The sequence below is a fragment of the Chelmon rostratus genome, chromosome 22 (assembly GCF_017976325.1).
Source record: "Chelmon rostratus isolate fCheRos1 chromosome 22, fCheRos1.pri, whole genome shotgun sequence".
Lineage (NCBI taxonomy): Eukaryota > Metazoa > Chordata > Actinopteri > Chaetodontiformes > Chaetodontidae > Chelmon > Chelmon rostratus.
This window is the reverse complement of record NC_055679.1, coordinates 17,463,145-17,482,946: the sequence shown is the minus strand read 5'-3', so window position 1 is coordinate 17,482,946 and position 19,802 is coordinate 17,463,145. Positions and strand designations below refer to the sequence as shown.

Sequence of the window (19,802 nt, the reverse complement as noted above, 5' to 3'; positions counted from 1 at the left end):
AATTAATTGTAAATGGAGACTGTAAATGGCCTGGATGCCGTTTAGGGTGTACCTCACGTTACTGCATCACATTAAGGGGTACAGTCTCCGTTTTGCACTACCCCGAACCGGGGCGAGCGCGAGCCCAAAGTCACACTTCTCTCCTCCCCGCGTGCGCCCGCCGCCGTGAAATCGCGTGATTAATGTAGAGTTTGACGCGAGCTCCCGCGTGACAGCAGAGGCTGACAACAGCTAAGCACAAACCCTCCGGTACACTGGGCCGCAATAACAAGCAGAGCCTGCGCGCACCGGCCTTTATTCCCATTCTATCAGAGCCGGCTGAGGTTTCTAATCTGAGCAGCAGCAGATAGAATGAGGAGTCATAATGTCACCTTTATGTCCTGATTAAATACAGCTGCATTTTTAGTCGCACGCAGCTCACCTTTTTAGACTTAATTTTGCATTTTTGCAAATTGTGCAGCCGCGACGCATCCGGCGGAGCCGCGCTTTATCTGCAGCCCACCCCTGCACCGTGGCTTTTCTGCCCCGTTAGTGCGTAAACGGAGTAAATCATTTACGGTCACCCGCTTTTATAGCCTCCCGGTGTAGCCTAAATTTTATTAGACACTTCCCACTCCAAATGTGAAATAAATGCTGCAGCATATATCTCCCTTTTCTCCCTGCCTACATGATTCTTCGCTGTAAATGTCGAATAAGATGACCTTAATTTGAGACAAAACACCTCCAAAAATGTATGGGCCACGTATTATCTATTTACTTATTTATTTTCTCAATGTGTTTTATTATTCTCGTCCTGTGCACCCTCCAAACGTTAAGCCAATGTGTGTTTTTTTCTTTTCTTTTTTTTCACGGCGGCTTCTCCCTGCGATTTTATTTTAAAATATTAGGCCGAGGTGGGGAGAATTATAAACGACTCTGCTCTTATCTGCTCCCTTCACGTATCCAGGATCACAGAAGCTGATTAAGAAAGAAGTCACAGCCAACGCTGGATTCATAATGATTTGGAATAATGAATCCTTATCTCCCCTCTGCAGATTATCAGCCTTTCAGCTCGCCATGTTTTGTTACATGGGATAATTTATTGCATCTAATACATCACAATGAATCTGATGGGGGAAAGTGATGGCCATGTTAGGAGAGAGGCTGCCTTTTTTTATCCCGGGGCAATGAAATGCCTTTACGATTTTTAATTGGTAAAATATAAGGGGGATCTGATAAAAAAAAAAAAAAAAAATAGAAGCACAGAGGTATAATCTTGCCTGCTAGTGTTCCAGCAGCACTCTGCACTATAATTAGTGTGTCAATTTCAACCTGAAATTAACAGCATCGACCTGCCATCTCTGCTTACGCCGGTGGAGTCAGCTAGATCCTAATTTCGCATGATTTATTTTTCACCAAGAAGAGATAATTAATCATAAACACTGAAAAACAGTGCAGCAAAGTGGAGATAACAAAATATTTGCATCTAAAAAGATTCGATGAAGCCAATTCGTTCTCACCCTCCCTCCCTCCCTCCCCTGCATCCCACCTGATCTAGTCCACTGCTGCAGTTCTCATGAGCACCTCCAAGGTTTTTTTTTTTTTTTTTTTTTTAATTTTCCATGATTAATCTTTGGGTGGCGATGTATCATTAATCACTGCATGCGATGGCGGGAGCAGCGGAGACGTGCGTGCGTGCGTGCGTCCTGCGTAAATAGGCGGCCGCACTGTGGGGAAGTGTAATTGTTGGATTGTGGATGTGAAGCATCATGTGCGTGCTGGTGTCACTGTTGTTGGGAAGCATGCCATCTTTCTTTTTTTTTTTTTTTTTTTTTTAGTGAAAGGGTGGGAGGTGTCGCCTGGTAGTCTGACAACCACCAGGATGCAATGCGCATAATAATAATAATAATAATAATAATAATAATAATAATAATAATAATGGTCAGCATATGCACATATTTCTATCAGTATTATTATTATTGGATAATTATTCTTTGTTTGGAAGTCGTCTTTGGCTCTGTGCCCGTGCAGCTCTGAATTTTTGGATGGCGCTATGTTTAAACTTGGGCATGCTCACCGTGCCAGGATAAATTTGCATTTTATTTGCAGCTGTAATTAGCTGATCAGCATCTCTCTCTCTCTCTCTCTCTCTCTCTCTCTCTCTGTCTGCCCATCTTTCTTCTCATTATGATTTTGTGTTTTCGCCGCCTCTTTCACTGCCTGCCCCCCCCCATCCCAATCCCTCATTTTCCAATGTCCTGGCAGCGCCACCAGATGTTTATCGGTTTTATACCCAGGGACACTGCCATGTCAAACAAACCGGGGATGGACACTTACAGGCGGCTGGGTATCCAGGCAAGCCCTCCCTCCCTCTCCTCCTCCTCCTCCTCCTCCTCCTCCTCCACCACCACCACCACCTCCTCCTTCTCTTTCCTGGCGGAGCAGAATAATCCTGGACTGGGTGGCCACTGGGAGTCCAGTGAGGGTTTCATATGAAAGAAAAACAACCAGATCACGTTGGTTGTTGCTTAAAGGGGTCTCCAAAATAGCCCGATTTAATTCACCCCGTGAAAGAAAATCTTAATCTTTCGTCTGTGCAGAAACTGGCCATACAGAGCTTTTCGATTGGAGGCTGAAGCTGCGGCCCAGATACCGGAGATAGAGATGTGGAGATGCGCGTAATGAGATGCAAGGCTGGGGACTTGGAGGGGACAAACATCCAGTCAGGAGTCCTCCCAGGAGACATCAGCACAATGCAACCTGCCTGTTATCTGCAGGGGAATGTACTCTCTCTTTAATGAGCAGTCGTTTATTAAACACACACTCTTTTAACCTCATAATTGGGGGGAAAAATGGCTTTGCAGGAGCGCCTCAACCCCACCACGGTGCGGCTGCAGAGGACGCGCGCAGCCCCTGTATCTCAGCGTGGATCACCTGTGCTGCAGCCCGTCAGAGGGGTCTGCAGAACCCGCGGTTTGCCATGATATACAAATATTTATCCACAGATAAGAAACCGCCGAGATAGCAGATCACCTCCTGTTCCACCGCGTCAGGACTCTTTGTCTGCACAGTCTCAGCAATTACAAATATTTCCCTTTGCTGCCTCTTTTCACTCTCTAAACTTCTCCCTTTGCTTTTAATTCGTTAAAGCGTTATTAGGAGACTCCCTAAGCCGCTTTAGTCAATGACTGTTTGTGGAGTCTGGAAAAGAAAGAAAGCAGAGGAGTGGGAGGAGGGTTTCCAAAAAAAAAAAAAGAATGAATGAAAGAGTGGCTTGATTTCCCCCCGCCATCCACGGAACAAATAGCGAACATTTAACGTTTACACCCTGCCTGGCGACTCACTGGCGCTGCAGGGCCGAGCCGAGCCGGGCTAAAGTGTCCCGAAAGCCTTTGGAGGGGTGTAAGTCCCCGGCTATCGGGTTCTCCAGATCCCCTTTAAATGACTGTCAAAGAGGCAAATATCAAATTGCATGGGGTCTCACTCTCCCCGCCCTCTCGCGCTCTCTCAGCAGCCTCTGCCAGCCTGGCACCAGTAATGCGTTACTGTAATGTGATTACTTCTCCATCTCCGGGGCTTAATTCTTTCTTTTCAGTTTGTGAATTTTAGTTGGCATCAATTGAAAATAACTCAGTTCTTCTTTTGGGTTGTAGTTTAAAGAGGTTGCTTCTTGATCCTTATCTAATAACTTTGATCCAGGAGGATACACTGCAGCTATTTACTGAACTTAGTCTGACACACAAATATTATAATTAAGCATCCAAATAATGTCTGAAACAATAAGGTGTAAATTATTACATTAAAATGAATTGAGGACATACTGATTTCTGTTTATTCTGGTCCGAGTAAGTGATGCTGATATCTTTTCAGGTATTAATTACAATAGAAATGCGTTTTTATTTGGGTTTGATTTGATTCAAGTTTGGAGGATCTGTAGCTTTAAATGAAAAGAAATGAGTCAAGAGCTTGACTACATTTGTAATAACAAAGCTCTGCAAAGTCCAGGACATGATGACATGGACTCTCAGTGAATTAGTGCCTGGTGGGGACCCCCTAATAGCTCACAAGATGAATCAGAGAGGTCAGATAATTATGAGACGAAAGGTGCTACAAATCAATTAATGGATTATTTTACATGTTCACACCTAAACAGCATTCAAATGTTAGAGGGAGCTTTTATTTTGAAGAACCATTGGCCTGCACTTTGGCATGCTACTGCTCTAAAATGAATTTCTATAGAGCTGTTTGTCATTATAAGATGCAGGCGCAGCTGAAAATAGCAGTTCCTGTGCAGGTGTAAAGACACCTGCAGCACCGAAGCTCATGTGGTGCACGTGTAACTGCTTTAAACACCTTTTAAACACAGCAGCATACAGCCTCTGTTGTACATCAGTGTGCTGCTATAAGACACTATCCACTCTGATCCGCAGTGGTCCAACGATGAAAATCAACAAATGTGTGTTTTAGTTTGATGCTTTTTTGCACACACTGTGACCCTCACCGTTCACACTGATCTCAGCCTGCAGAGCCAAAGTTATAAAATCTGCAATCCACTAATTTTAGGAGGGTTTAACTTCAACCAAGTTTCCCAAATTAGACACACAGCCGTGTTGAAAATAACACATCCCTCTTAACAGTGTACAGCCTTATCTGCAAAAGGCCTATGCATTGTCATTAATCTTCACCAGGCTAATTAAATTAATCCATCGCCTCTTGGCATTGGAATATAACGACCACCACTAAATCCGCTGCAGGATAACGGATTTGTTGTTAAAACGAGGAGAGTTTCCTGCTTTAATAGCTTACAAAAAGCAGCAGGCCGGATTCATTATCAGCTGCATTTCTTTTATTTTCAAGCAGATGATTCCAAATAAAATGCACCTTCTGGGTTCGAGGGTGTAATTTTTATTTTATTTTATTTTTTTTTATTTTATTGTCGACGGAAGGAGGTTGGAGAGTTGTGGTTGTGATTGACAGCCCGTCCGCGGGATCATGTTTAATCCCTGCCTCTCTCGAGCCTGTTCAGAACTCATTTCTCCACCGCGAGATGGGGGACTCAGATGGTTGCCGGGGCAACGGCGATAGTGCTAAGCCATTTCCATTTTCTGCGAATGAGGTGGGGGGACATTTGCAACAGAGGTCGTCACAAAGTCATTCACAAGCACAGAGGAGGGGCCCATTACTCTGGAGGAAGCAGAGTATCCGTTACTTTACTCAAAAGTAATCTGTATTCACTCATTACTCACTGTGGAACGGGGGCCTTGCCCCCTACTCTCTGAGCCTTTTTGCCAAGTGAAATGTAAAAATACTAAATTACAAGTAAAAGTTCTGCGTTTAAAATACTCATTCATGAGTAAAACTACAGGAGTACTACCAGTTTTGAGACTCATCCTGCCCCCTGTGACTGATGTATTATTACATATGACAGTAAAAGCAGCCGTTCCCAACCTGGACCCCCCACAAAAAGTCACAGGATAAATTTGGGTGGGGGGGTGAGATGATTAATCAAGTATAAAATAAGAAAAAACAAAGTTCTGCTGCACAACTCTGAATAAAAATATATTTTAAAACTGATAATAAGTGAGCTAATCTTTGCTGCTAAGAGCTCAGACTCTTATATAAACTGCTTTTATAAGCAAATCACCTGGAACCACTGTTTTAATTGTTAATAATGCATTATAATATATATTATGTGTAACTTTAGGTGACTATTGCTCCTTGTGCTTTATTATTACTAAATGTGGTCGAATAAAGTGCAAGAACCTCAAATCTGTACTTAAACCGAGTGCTTCAGAGGCCTCAAATTAGTTACGTTCCATCATTGTTTGACTTTTCCGCTGTATCCTGCTCCAAAACTGACTGTTAACTGGCTCACAATCTCACCTGAAATGTTTCTCTACATCGTTTATCTCAATAAACTTGTTTTAAACGATGCTAATTAGGCTGCTATAAAGTGAACAAACAGTTTAATTCAGCTTCTATGTGAAAGCTGAGGTGGAGAGTGAGTTACTCTGAGAGAAACAGAGTGCTTGTGATGTGGTGGAGGTACTGGTTTAGTTTGGCAATTCAGAATTTAGTCCACAAATTAGTGCAAGTTTGAGACTTGGAGTGAGCCCACGTGGTCCTTTTCTTTTAATAACCCAGCGAGCAGCAGCCGGTTCAGTCACCAGGAGAAAATATCGGCATTGTGCTTTTCTGCAAACCACAGATATGTTGCATTTAATTTGTATCAGATCAGCTGGTATCAAAGTGACGTGATGAGTGTTGTTGATTAGTGGTTCATGTATGAGTTTCTCATCAGGAGGTGGAGGAGATGGTGGTGGTGTAACAGCAAGGCGAGAAGACTGCCGTTCGAGCCACGTTTGTGCTGAGAAAACCACAGAATCTTCAACGAGACGTCAGAATATTTTCCAGCCACGTTTGTGGCGACTAAATCAGACATTTGAAATCAAAACATGACATTTTTAAACGCCAGCCGAGTGGTTTTTGTGCCTAAATTTAAGCAGATCTTAACCACGAGGCTGTCACCACATGAATCTGAACATGAGGAAACATAAGGGTTCAACATGCTGGTGGTTTGCAGAAACGTACAGTGCCAACATTTATTCTGGAGAGCGGCTGGCCTGCCGGTAGATTAGCCAGTATACAGACTCACATTGTGCAGCCGAGCATCATCTAATCTTACAGAACTTTATTTAAAATCCTAGTGGAGATTCCAAAAGTTAGCAAATAAGAGGGAAATGTGTTTAAAATGATGCACAAGACATCTGCAATATTTGCATTTGGAAGATGAAAGAGCGATACAGAATGAACATGTGACAGTCAGAAAGTGTGGAATAAAAGCCTGAAAGCTACCGGGTGTGTGTGTGTGTGTGGGGGGGGGGGGGGTGCATGTTTAGAGGTTAATCATGATAAAAAGGACACACCTTTGCTTACCTATTCCCTTTTTCCTTCCACCTCATTTCCTTTCTGTCTCCTCAGAGAAGCCGGCGCTCGGCATCATAAGCATCCAGCGACAACGTCCACAAGAAGGTGAAGATGAACCGGCCTTTCTGATCAAAGCGCCCGTCTATAAAGCTCAAGGCTGGACTTCCTAGGCGGGTATGTTGCCTTTATTCTGAGGGCACACACACACACACACACACACACACACACACACACACACACACACACACGCGCGCACACGCACACACGCACACACTCCTTCACCCTCTAACAGTGAGAAATGCCTTCGCTTTCAATCAGGATGCACAAACCTGCCATCTTTCTTTCTGGCATTTCAAATCAACCGTCTGCTTCACCTGCATCTGGAATCCTGCGCCCGCCTCCCCGGGGTGCCGCTTACACATAACCAGGCTGACAGTGTCAGCGTGCCGGCAGGGTGTTAATGCACTGCTTGTTAGTTTTAATTAAGTAGCCTATAGCCTAGTGATCAGCGAGATCAAGGGCAGTAATTTAAATAAGAAGCACACCAGGTATCCGGCAAACTGCAGGCGAGAGTGCTGGCTCCAGTTCTGCTCCTCTTCTCCATCACCTGGCCTCATTAATTCAAAACGTCTTTGCCTTTCGGTCGACATCGCACCACACCTGTCAGAACATAGCCCACTCCTCAGTCAGTCCTGGCATCAGTGGTCTCATAATTCTATTTTCACAACCGACCAACTTTCTGTCTCAGCAGAGCGCCACGGGCGTCTGCAGAGTTTGTTTGGTCTGTGTCTACACGATAAAGAGGAAAGTTAGGTGAAGGACAACAATCTGGTAGAGGAGACTGATCAGGAGGAATAATGATAATAAGGCTAATAAGGTATCTCTCTGCAGCACATTGTTGAAGAGTCTGCTTGTCGCCTATGAGGCTGCTTAAATTAAGCCACATCCAGCAGGTTTTTTTATATTGAATATGCAAACATATTTGACAACGAGTAGTGTAATTGCAGACGGCGCTGTAGGCCTGTCTTTAAAGAAAAAGCTTTCAGAATATTCAAACTGGCCTCCTTTCACATCGCGCCCCGAACAGCTTTTGAAAAGCTGATGTTTAAAAAGAATTGATAAAGCAGAGAGAAGATCCGCGGGCAGAACAGATAGAAGAGCTGCTTTCAGGCTAAACACAGTCTGTCGCAGCCGACACATCTGATGAAAGGTCGGGATATTGTTTCAAGAGTAAGCGGAATAAAACTATAAGTTGCAGATTGTTTCAGGAAAATGGGTCGATTGTGCAGTTTGAACTTTTAGAAGAACGTTTATTACTTTTATTAAAGAAAACAGCTGCGTGCGGCGTCTCACAGAATTGTCATTAAATCAAGCTGTATCCAATTATTGATACAGCTTTTATTAGTTTGTAATGATATGTTGAAATACATGCTACTTGCACTAGTTTGCCACTGCCAAAGCACAATGGAAGCGATTTTCACTGCTTATTTTTAGCATTTTTAGCATGAAGATTGGTCTGGAGTTTCATGTAATTTTTAAACAATATTTAATAAATTCCACGATTTAATCACAACGTACACTGAGGTTCAAAAGATGTGTTTGAATACTAAAATGATGTCTTTACGTTGTTTCACACTTTGGGCTGTAAGTTACTTTATCTAACTTTGTATTATGGGCTTTAAGTGTCGTCTCTTGTATCTTTGGTCCTGAATCCACAGAGGATCACAGCAGTGACGTCAGAGCAGGTGTTTCCATCACCTGTTAAAGAGCAGCAGCAGTTTTCTGCCTTTTTATTCAGAGCTGAACTGCTCTGTAGGTTTTAAACAAAATGCCAAGTTATTAATTAACATTTTAAAAGCATCATTTCACACCACGAGACCCACTTTGTTTTAGGTTTCTCACCTAGAAAACATGAGATGTGATCCTCTAAGACTGTTAGCGGCAGTTAAAGGGTTGTTTTTTCAGTTAGTTGACTGTGTCTGAGATCTTATATTTGAGTTTTTTTAAGGCACTCTGTTGAGTTAATACATGATTTAATATATTCAAAAAATGGCTGAACGTTTTAAAGGGAAGAGAAATGCATTCACGGTGTTTGATAACCTTGAGGATGCACACAATGTGTTCAGAATGTGTACATACGTTACTCTTCAGATGCTTGGACTCATTTTCAAATGGTCTTTCATGCTTTCAGATTGTAGAAAGTTGTCTTCACAAATAAGTTATTATGAAAGGTTTGGACAAAAAGTCATATTTTGTACACGCAGAGCAAATTCTTTGATGCTGTTTCAGTGTCACGTGCACAATAATGTCTATAACAAGCTGGAATTAACAGGCGTGTTACGTTAGCAAAGCTTTTCTTAAAATTTCTAAAATAGAAACAGGAGATTGGTCTATGGTTGGTGCTATTAGAACTGATACTACAGGAGGACAAAACACAGGTTATACCTATTCAATCTAACCACTGAGCAGACCACAGGGGGTCCACAATGAGGGTTTTACTATGTTACAGTTTAGACTTCCTCAACTTGATTTTAAAGGGCCTTTAAAGCAGAAATGTTGAACCTTTTTCGTTTTTCTTGAGGTCCAGTTTTGTCCTGTAAACCCCTCAGAGGATTATTCATACTGGCTAAACAGAAACCCCTTCTGAAGCCATCTGAAACGCATTAAGACATTATACATCGCAGGCAGGAGCCACTGTGATTACAGATAACCTGATATTTAATTCCTCAAGCACTTATTAAAATGCAATGCTGGAACACGTCCCTGTAAACCCTGTGAATCAGCGCAAACACAGAGGAGCAAGTCCAGATAGACAGATGCTCGTTAGCCGCTTTAATCTCATCTGCTTCCCTTCCTTCAAAAACATATCCATCGCAAACTGTTATCCCTGAAAACACATGATGTTATTGTTAGATCTCCCCGAGCCCCAAGTATTTCTTCCAACTAAAACAACAGGTGTAGGATGAAAAGTGCGAGGTTTGAGGCAGAGAGAGCGGGGTTGTTGTTGTGGCTGAAGTGCACAACGAGGACTTGACTGAGGCGTTACCTTTTGACCTCAGCGGCGAGGCACTGTGGCACTCCTGCGCTAACGTGGTGGAGGCCAAAGTGCCTCCTGATTACAACCTGGATGGCTTTTGATGATGAAAGCGAGGAGCATATATCGAGGTTTGCTCCCACCTAAAGGGACGCGTAAACTGCATGTGAACCACCGCTGTATGGTTCCAGAAGTATCAAACATGTCCATCAGCGCACAAATGTACAGGCTTAACAGATCTGGCCCACGTCCTCACAACGTCCACTCGCGAGTTTAAGATGAGAGGAAAATACTGCGCCACAATCACCGAACTCATGTGGAAAACATTCTTATCAATTCTCCAACATGCAGCGACAAACTGCTACCGTCTGTCTGCTCGGCCCGGTGTCTTTTTTTTTTTTTTTTTGAGGAAAAGGGAATAGATCCCAAAAATAAAAGGGCACAATTTTCCTTTGATTGGTCTTATCATAGAGCAGAAATCTCAGACTGGTCTGCGCCGTCATCAAGTCCGATCAGAGTTCAGCATATTGCAGCCAAATGTATGAAAAGGTTATGAGAGCTATCAGGAGAGCGGTGAAACATTAGCATGTTTAATGAGAGATTTAGAAAAATCCAGTAGTTGAATGCAACTTAAGTACAAATGTACGGTACTTATACATCTGCTTCACTATAAATATTTGAAAGCCTTTTTACAAATTAAGATTTTTCCACACAAAACACATGAAGAGCCAAACTAGCCAACAGTTTATACGAGTACAGCTGAAACGATGAAAACAAAAGAGTTTTCATTGTTTTGATTGAGGTCGTTTGATGATGTCATGAAGCAGCGAGCATCATGGGAGTTGCTGTCTTCTTTCTTACACAACCACCATCAACGTTGAAGACCTGACGTGACGCTGGCAGGAATGTTCACAGATTAGCTCATGTTTTAAAATTTTGTTCATGCTACGTTTGGTCAGTCTCCCTTCTCACTCTCTCACGCATCACCTGATGTTTCAGCACTGACAGGCGGGCAAATGAAACGCACCCTTACCTTAAACAAACCTGAGGATTCTCTGGGTTCAAACATTGTTGGGAACATTTGGGATCATGTAAACGCACAACTCAACAACATATAGAACATAGATCCAGTCATTTTTAGACATTTTAATGCTGAAATTCTACATGTTGAGCGTTTTTAATGTGAATTTACCAAACATGTGATGAGTCCAGCTTCTCAGACGTGAGCATTTGTTGTGTTTCCTTCTAATTATTTCTAAAAATGTTGAGGTTTGGACTTAGACGCTGTCACATTTCTCACTATGTTCAGAGTTTTTACAAACTAAGCAATTAATTGATTAATGGAAAAAATAAAATTTAAAGTTAAAAATGAACTCAGCCCCACCAACAACAAGAGCAAAATCCTGCTTTTACATGAATGCGTGAGTCATAACAACCTAACGATATCATATATAATAATATAGCAGCCACAGGGGACATTTTACTGCATTGAGCCCTTTTAATACTTTATAATGTGGAATACTTTTACTGAAGCAGGACTTTTACTTGTAACAGAATATTTTTACAGTGTGGTATTAGTACTTTTACTGAAGTAAAAGACCTGAATACTTCTTCTACCATATGCAGATATCCCCAGCAGCGACCAGGGAACAACCTCTGGTGAGGAAACGGCGACAAAAGCAGGTCTGCTTTTTTGTATTCAGGGATGTCAACCTATCCGCTGGAAAGTAGCGGGAGATGGATGAAAGGGGAGAAAGAGGCTGAATAACTCGAAGCCCCACAGGCATCTGCCACTCATCTGCCACTCAACCGATGCAGATCCAGTTTGATTTTTAACTCCTTAATACTTGATTGTATTATCTGGGGCGTGATAAAAATAAGTCACTGTTTGAGCCGAGAGCAACAAAGTGTCAGTCAGGAGCCGCGGCGGAGATATGCTAAAAGGCTTTCTGTGCTTCTGGCGCAGACAAGCAGATACAGAGCAGATTATGCTTTATTAGCTGTTCATGGAGACTTAATTGTGAGATCAAAGTTAACAGTGTTCCATCGGTGCGAGGCAGAGCAGATTTCATTAGGCTGAGAAATATCAGTGCAATAATAGTGTCATCTGCACACAGCAAGTTCTGAACTCAGTGTCTTAATAATAGTTTTTGGAGAAGCTGGAACAGGAAATTCAGCCACGTGAAGCCGTTTGGAAGAAATGTATTAAGCATGTTTTGTAATTTACAAGGAAAAATGTACAAAATTAAAAGATCTCTAAATGACAAATACAATTGAATTTGGCATAAAAGATACAATGAAAGGAGCCGCTCTGCCCACATTATAACACTGTAGCTCAGTGCTAGCTGTACACACATACTGCAGTATCACATTTTACTGCCGTGAACACGAGGAGAAGCAAAGATGTGAACAGTCCATTACACGTACTGCACGTTTTTTTTTTTTTCCAAGCCCACAAAGATTATACTCAGCTTCCCACTAAAAAAAAGCTCAGCTCTCCAAAACAAGGGCAAAAAGTAATAAAATGGGGAAAATGTTGCTTAAAATGAGCAAAAAAAAAAATTTTTTTACTTGTCAGTGTTGATCAAACAGCCTTACTCTTGTGTTCAAGCATTAATTTACTCAGAACCAGTAAAATAATATCAGTAAGAAGTTCTAATATCTTCTGAAGCTACTCTCTATTTAAGGATATACAGCTTGAAACAAGTGAAATGCTCTAACATAAGACCTGTCTGGTGAGAAGATCTGTCTCTAGGCACGTATTTCTTTGTTTTAAGATATTTCATCTTACTGCTTTTTGCAGTGTGCAATGCAATCACAACGTTTCAGCTTGTGATGTGCAGAGACTTCTGGCCAGCGGTAGAAGTTAGTAGATGCATGAGCAGTTTGGATGTTTTTACGATGGACAGGATTTTTTGTTCCAGGCTAATCAGGAAGTTTGTTGACAACCTGTCTGATCATGTGACCAGTGGTGCAAGAAGAATTCAGATCCTTTACTTAAGTAAAAGCGCTAATAACACACTATGAAAATACTTGTTTGTCAGAAACATTCAGTCAAAATCACCAAATTTAAACATTTTCACTGGACGGGAAGAGTATGAACAACTATAATATGTACTCAAATTTATACTAATGTACAGTACTTGAGTAAATGTACTTAGTTACATTCCACCACTGTTGTAATAAACCAGAATTATGCTTTATATAGAACACTCTGTCTTGTGAATGTGGAGCACAAAGATGCAGCAGCATCATTATTTTCACCTTTCCTCCGTTTGAACAGTTTTACCTGAGACCAACATGCCCTTTGCAGACCAGACTGACATCCTCTCTGCAGAAAACGTCTTCTTGAGTTACACACAGGATTGGATTTCTCCCTGAAGAGACTTTCTTCGACCCAACTCAGTTCACATCACACAGAAGTCGCCCCGGTTACGAGGCCGGGTTTGAGGAATGTCATCTGGGTTACAGCGTCGGTGTTACGCAACACACGTTTTCAGTCTGCCAGTATGAGCAAAGTCTGCAGTCCGGTCAGATCAGAGCCATGTTTGTTGTTCTGCTGCATACATCAAAAACTCTCAACTCCGGAGTGGAAGACAGCAGTCAAATCGGTGGACTGACTCTGTTCTGCCTGTCCCAGCATCCTGTCTGTGGCAGCTAGACTGACAGGCCTCACGCTAACACGAGCCCTTCACAGGAGGCGAGGCAGACCGCCACTGTTGCCGTGCAGCTGACCCCGCCTGACCCCGGCTGTAACTGGCCGGTCTCACATGGCCGACTCATTTTTTTATGTCTTATCCGAGCGACGACGTCTTTTCCCGCCGGCCTCGAACGTCACGCACGGATGTATCGGTTTACTCGCACGCACACATAACGCCCACGTAAAGTCAGCTCAGTGCAGCCCGACAGCTCTTTGACCCACGCCGGCAGATAAGCACCCATCCTCGGCTGAGGGGTGGGGCTGCGGCGGGGGTCGGCCTGCTGAGGAGGTGAGCCTCTGAGCTCGCAGAGCTAATGCTAATGCATTAGCTCTTTGGAGAGACTCAACATTTGATTTGAAGTTCAAGGTTTTTGCTCAGGGACCCTGGTGTACAATCAGCACTTTACTCCAAAATTCTCTCAATTTTTCTGCAACTGCAAAAATTCCTGAGCTGTCATCACAAAAAAATCTAATGTACTGTAAACTTCTGCGATCAATGCAACAGGAAACAGCACTTTTCTGCGTAAATCAGCATCTGCTCCTTCTAAAATCCACATAATCTCCACCTGTTTTATAGTGAAAACTAATAACCGGCCTGAAATACAACAGAAGTTCCTCCAGTAAGGAGCTCCTTAAAGGCAAAGTCAAAGATTCTGAGATGAGCAGTTTGTGTGCTTCTTAATTGCTGCTATAAACCTGTTGGGAAACATTACAAATAATATTTTATTTGTAATGTTCAAACATATTTTAGGATATGCTTGGCAGGTGAGGAACAATGACTATAAAAGGTCAATGTCAGCTCCTTTAATGAATCCAAGCTTCACCCTACACCTGCGTAACCTTCAGTGCACACCGCCCATCGCACATCAGACGGCGCAGCAGGTGATTCTGCTGCATACAACAACAAGTGTGCGACGGCGAGGCCGAATGAAACGGCTGCACGGCGAATCAAAGAGCGCGAGAGAGGAGGCGCAGACTGACGGAGTAATAGTGTTGTGTCACTCTGCGGTTTTGGAGAAAAAGATGAAATGGGCTTTTAGTCGTCGAGGAAACTGAGGGAATCAAACACTTCCTGCCTTTAAAGTGGAACCGGCGGAGACTTCCTCCCTCATATGCAGGTAGACGAGGCACCATCAGGGAGGAACAAAGACGCAGAGTCTAAACATGAAGCTTTGCGCCGTCACCATCTCTGTCTTGGAGCACACAGAGGGAGCTTGTGTCTGTGTGTGTGTATTGGGTGTGTGTGCGTGAGCTTGTCGGCCTCTCTTGGGGTGGTAACGCACACCACGATGGTGCAGGTCGAGGGGAGGGGGGGGGGCTCCGCGGCGATTTCTGTGGAGCTCATTCCACAACCGGTCACAGGGTTAAGTGCCGCAGTCATACACACACATGCAGACACACACACGCAGACACACACACCTATGAACACTGGAGCCATTGAGTCGAATGCACAGAGTAGACGCCACCGGGGGGGGGGGGGGTCCACACACACACACACACACACACACACACACACACACACACACAAGTGGTAAACGGGAGCTGAGTGGCGAGTGTGTGACCACACAGGCTGCAGGAGCTTCATGACCAACAGCCTTTAATTTTGATGTAATTCGGAGCCATTGTACACACTGTACTGAGGTAATTACAACAGAAGGAAGCTCCTCCATCAGAGGCAGACTGCTTCACCCGCAGAACAAACACACTGTCGCACCCAACATGAGTCACGGACAGATATATCAAAACTCAAGCAAATAAATCCAGCGGCCAACAGTGGTGGAATGTGACAAAGTATTTTTAGTCAAGTACAGATTCAAGGTACTTGTACTTCACTTTAGTTACTTAGTTATCTCCAAATTTTCTGGTTTTGAATTAGAATGTGATAAAACAGGCTGTTTTTCTGAGATACGAGGTTCTCTGAGGACGGTGACACTACAAACAAATGATGATCTTATAGAATATGATGCTTCGCTGTAGATTAAACCAGCCAACAGTAAATAAAGTAGTTCAAATGAGCTCAACCTGAAACATCTGCAGCAGTAAAATACAACATAAATCCAGCAGTAATATTAATCCACAAACATCAGATATGATAGAGAAACACACTTTTACTACACTGTGAGTACTTTTACTCTTAATACTTTAAATAGATTTAGCTGATAATACTTTTGTTCAAGTTAAGTTTTGAATGCAGGACTTTTTCTTGTATTTGAGTATTTTTAAACTGTGGTATTAGTACTTTTCTTCCACCACTGGTGACTAAATACTACTTCAGATTTTAATGAACTGGCCCTTTAAGACCAATACTCAGGTTATATACCAGCAGGTAACTAAGGTGAGTCCTCTTTTGAATTTAATTTGATGTTAAAAAATGTGTTTTTTTGAGTTGAAGATGTAAAAGCCTTTGAAAGGTGAGGGCGAGGCAGCTTGTCAGTTTTCCCAATAAAATACGAATCATCTTGAATAGCTTTAAACTAAATAAAACTTTTTTTTTCTCGTATATTTTCTTTTACCATCGTCGCGGACAATACTTGTCTCTCATTGGCCGGCAAAGAAACAAATCGCTCCATAGTGTTAAAGACTTCTAAACACAAGTTCAGGAGATTAAAACTACTTTGTGGTCATTTGGAAGGTTTGGAAAAAAAATTCCATCACGAACAAACAACCGACAGTGACGTTACCTGTAACTCATCAATGAGTTGTCAGGTGTGCGTTAATGACAAACAGACTGTAAACAGCCTGTCTTTGGGTAAGAGGCAAAGCTTTTAGTGTGATAATATGACATTACACTACACGATGTGTCCAAAGTGACCTCCATTACACTAAATGAAAACAGCGGGCTCTATTGTTTTTGTACATCAGGGTTCGAACAATTCAACTGAAGCAATAATAATGTGTTTAAAATAGCTAAATATTAAAGACTGTGGCACTAAAAATCCAAAAACAAACAAAATCAACACAATAATGGAGGCGAATTTAAATAAAGTCCTGTAGGTGTGTGACCAATCACTGCCCTCTGTCAGTTGGACAGTCCAGGTAAATTCTATACTGTCACACCTATACTGTTACCTGCAAATACAGACGACACACATTGATTATTTACGAGAGGGCAGATCACGTAGACGGGTGTGTACAAGTGTTCCATACTGATGCTTGCAGACAGTTGCATTGTGGATGGATGTGGTTCCATGCAGCTCCAGCGGAAGCTAGTGTGGTACTGTAGCTTGGCTGGGCTGCAGAGCATCTGTCTTTGTGTCTTTGTGTCTGGGGTAAACCCCCGCTGCTGCCGAGCTTTTGTCTCCTCCTGATCGGCTCTAATGCTGCAGCACTAATTGTTTAACACAGAAACACGTCTTTTCTCCCTTTAATGTTTTTGTTTTTATTGTCGGCGATGCATTTATTACAAAACCTTTGTGGATTTTGAACACACGCCTCCCTCCCTCCCTCCTTTCTCCTCCCCCCCTTCTTCATCATCCTCCCTTTGCTCTCTCTCCCTCTCTCTCTCTAAAATGCCCGCCCTGAGAAAGAGAGGGGGGACAAAAAAAAAAAGAAAATGTGAACATCAGCAGAAAAAGGGATGTCTGGCAAGTTGCATCATTTTCAGAAACAAACAGTGTGAAACCGTGTTAGCCAGCCTATTAGCATATATACATAAAGACCGTGTGTGCGTGCCCGTCTCCAAAATAAAAGGAAAACACAAAAAGAGGCGAACGTTACTCTCCGCTACCCGTGACGGAGGTTTCTCAAAGAGATAGCGCTCTGGGTAAACATGTGATCGCCACAGATCCAATCAGCTCAAACAAAGGGGATAAGCAATGAAGCTGGGTGAATTTTATCATGTGTGTGTCTGTGCGTGCACTGCAATGTAGGTGTGCATCTGCACTATAATGTGCCGTGTTGTTCATAGTAAAAGTGCAGAAGAAAAGGGAGAAAGAGGGAGCCAGGCACCGCTGTTATCATTTGCATCATAATGGTAAACTGATATGAATAGCGCTGCGTTGATGCTAAGCTCTTAACGTGCATGGAAATTGCTTACCTTCAAGAAATGTGTCGTGTTTACGTGCGCGTATTGTTTCGTGGTTTCATCATACTTTTTCCTCACAACACACACACACAAAAAAAAAAGTCTCACCGAGGTATCGTAGGAGTGATTTAGAGACCGCTGGTGAAGATGAAGATGCGGCCGCCTCCTGAAATAGGTAACGTAAATATAAAGAGGCAGAAATTTGGGTGAATCAACTTTTCATTTGGTTTTTTTTTTGTTGTTGTTGTTGTTGCTTGCCAGTTTGAAATAAACTCAAACTTTCAGGCGAGGAGAGAAAGACGTGCAGCGAGGCTGACAGATGCCTCGATACAGAGAGTTTTCCTCCTGGTTGTTCAAGGTCAAGATTAAGTCAGAAAGGCGATCGCACCTTCGCTGTCCAGACGTTAGCAATGACCTGCAGGTGAAGATCAGGGCAGTAAAAACCCTTCTCTTTTTTTACATCTCTGATTTATCACAACCTGATTTTATTTTTGGATGTTTGGACATTTCTAACTGCTTTGACAACACATCACTCCCAAGTTAAATGAGAGATCTGGAAACATTAGGAAAGAAGTCAGACAGGTGGTGTGCGAACTGGTTGGTGCACCACGAAAAACACAATATCAGCTGACATGGGAAGGATCATAAGGTGGGTTCTGCTTCATCACCTGATTTATAGCCCCAGTCGTGTACATGTACAGAATATAAGATAAGATAAAACTTTATTGATCCAACGCAGGGGAAGATGTACTGAGGAAAGTGATACAAAATAAAATTAACTATATGTACGTATGTGTGTACATTATATATAAAAAGAGTATAAAAATCATTGCATAACGCAAAATTGATGTGTTTTAGAGTTTACAGCCATGCTGTGAGCTAAATGCTAATGCAAATGGGAATGCTAACATGCTGATGTTTAGCAGGTGTAATGTTTACCATGTTCACCATTTGAGTTTAGCTTGCTAGCATGCTAGCATTTGCTAATTAGTGCTAAACAACACAGTGCAGCTGAGGCAGATGGGAGTGTCATTAGTTTTGCAGGTATTTGGTCATAAACTAAAGCATTTGACCTTATAAACTGGCTAAAAAGTTAAAATATTGCTTAAACTTCGAAACATCTTGCAGCAAAAGTAAGAGGAACAGGAGTTTACAGGAGCTCCTTTTTCAGTTTTTAATGATTTGATTTTATCTGTCTTTGTGTGTTTTGAAAAGAGTTACACAAATAAAGTTTTATTTAATATTATCATGCAAAACACATGAAAAGATTAGAGGACACATCCAAAGACAGAGAGTGTTCAACAGCGGGGTTCACCCCCCCTCCTTTCCAATCCATCCCCCATCCTCCTTCCCTACAGAACCCACCTCTGCCTCCTCCCTCCATCATCTCCCCAGGAGGCTACAGAGGCCCTGTACATCCCCGATAAGACCTTCTCAGAGGGACAAAGGAGGAGTGGTGGGGGGGGGGTAGGATGGGTGGTGGTAGTGGTGGAGGAGGGTAGAGGAGGAGAAGGAAGGGGGGGGCTTCAGGGTCACCTCAATGGCACGCTCCTGATAGCGCTATCAGCTTATGCTAATCACCAGCTAAGTGTTTCAGGACGAGAGGGAGCGGCGGGGCGCTATCCTAAAACATGCGCCTCCTACTTAACCTGCGCCATATCGCGATGAGCCCCGGCTCATTCAAACAGCCGCAGCTCTTTATTTAAAGAGTGACAACAGTGACGAGACACAGTGAGAGAGAGAGAGAGAGAGAGAGAGACGGTCCAAATTGATTAATCTTGTCACAAATTGATGTTAAGCACCATCGCAGATACAGCACCTCTCTTTTTTTTGACCAACTTGGCTTTTTGAGGGTATTGTTCTGCCAATAATGGCTAGGACGGGAGGGGTGTCGGAGACGCTTTGGATGTCTGACTGGATGGCGGGAATACAGAGCGGGCGTGTAATGTAATGTAAGGCGCCATTGTTGCCTGGGCTTACTGTACATGACAGGTGAAAGATAAAGAAGTGCGCAGGCCAAGCTCCCCTCAACCTATGTTTCAAGATGAAAAACTTGGCTGATAAACGCATCTCAGGAACTGACGACTTAGATAAAAGTCCTGGTGAAAATAGAACGGGAGACGTCGGTGTCTACGTGA

The 19,802-nt window shown here is 42.8% G+C and overlaps 1 long non-coding RNA gene across 1 annotated transcript in view; it reads left to right on the top strand.

Moving 5' to 3' along the window:
* LOC121625555 overlaps window positions 1-19,802 on the top strand; it is a 39,660-nt gene that overhangs the window by 3,114 nt on the left and 16,744 nt on the right. The window contains exon 2 of the long non-coding RNA XR_006007917.1: window positions 6,961-7,080. This is a non-coding gene — a long non-coding RNA (uncharacterized LOC121625555). The remainder of the gene's footprint in view (window positions 1-6,960; window positions 7,081-19,802) is intronic.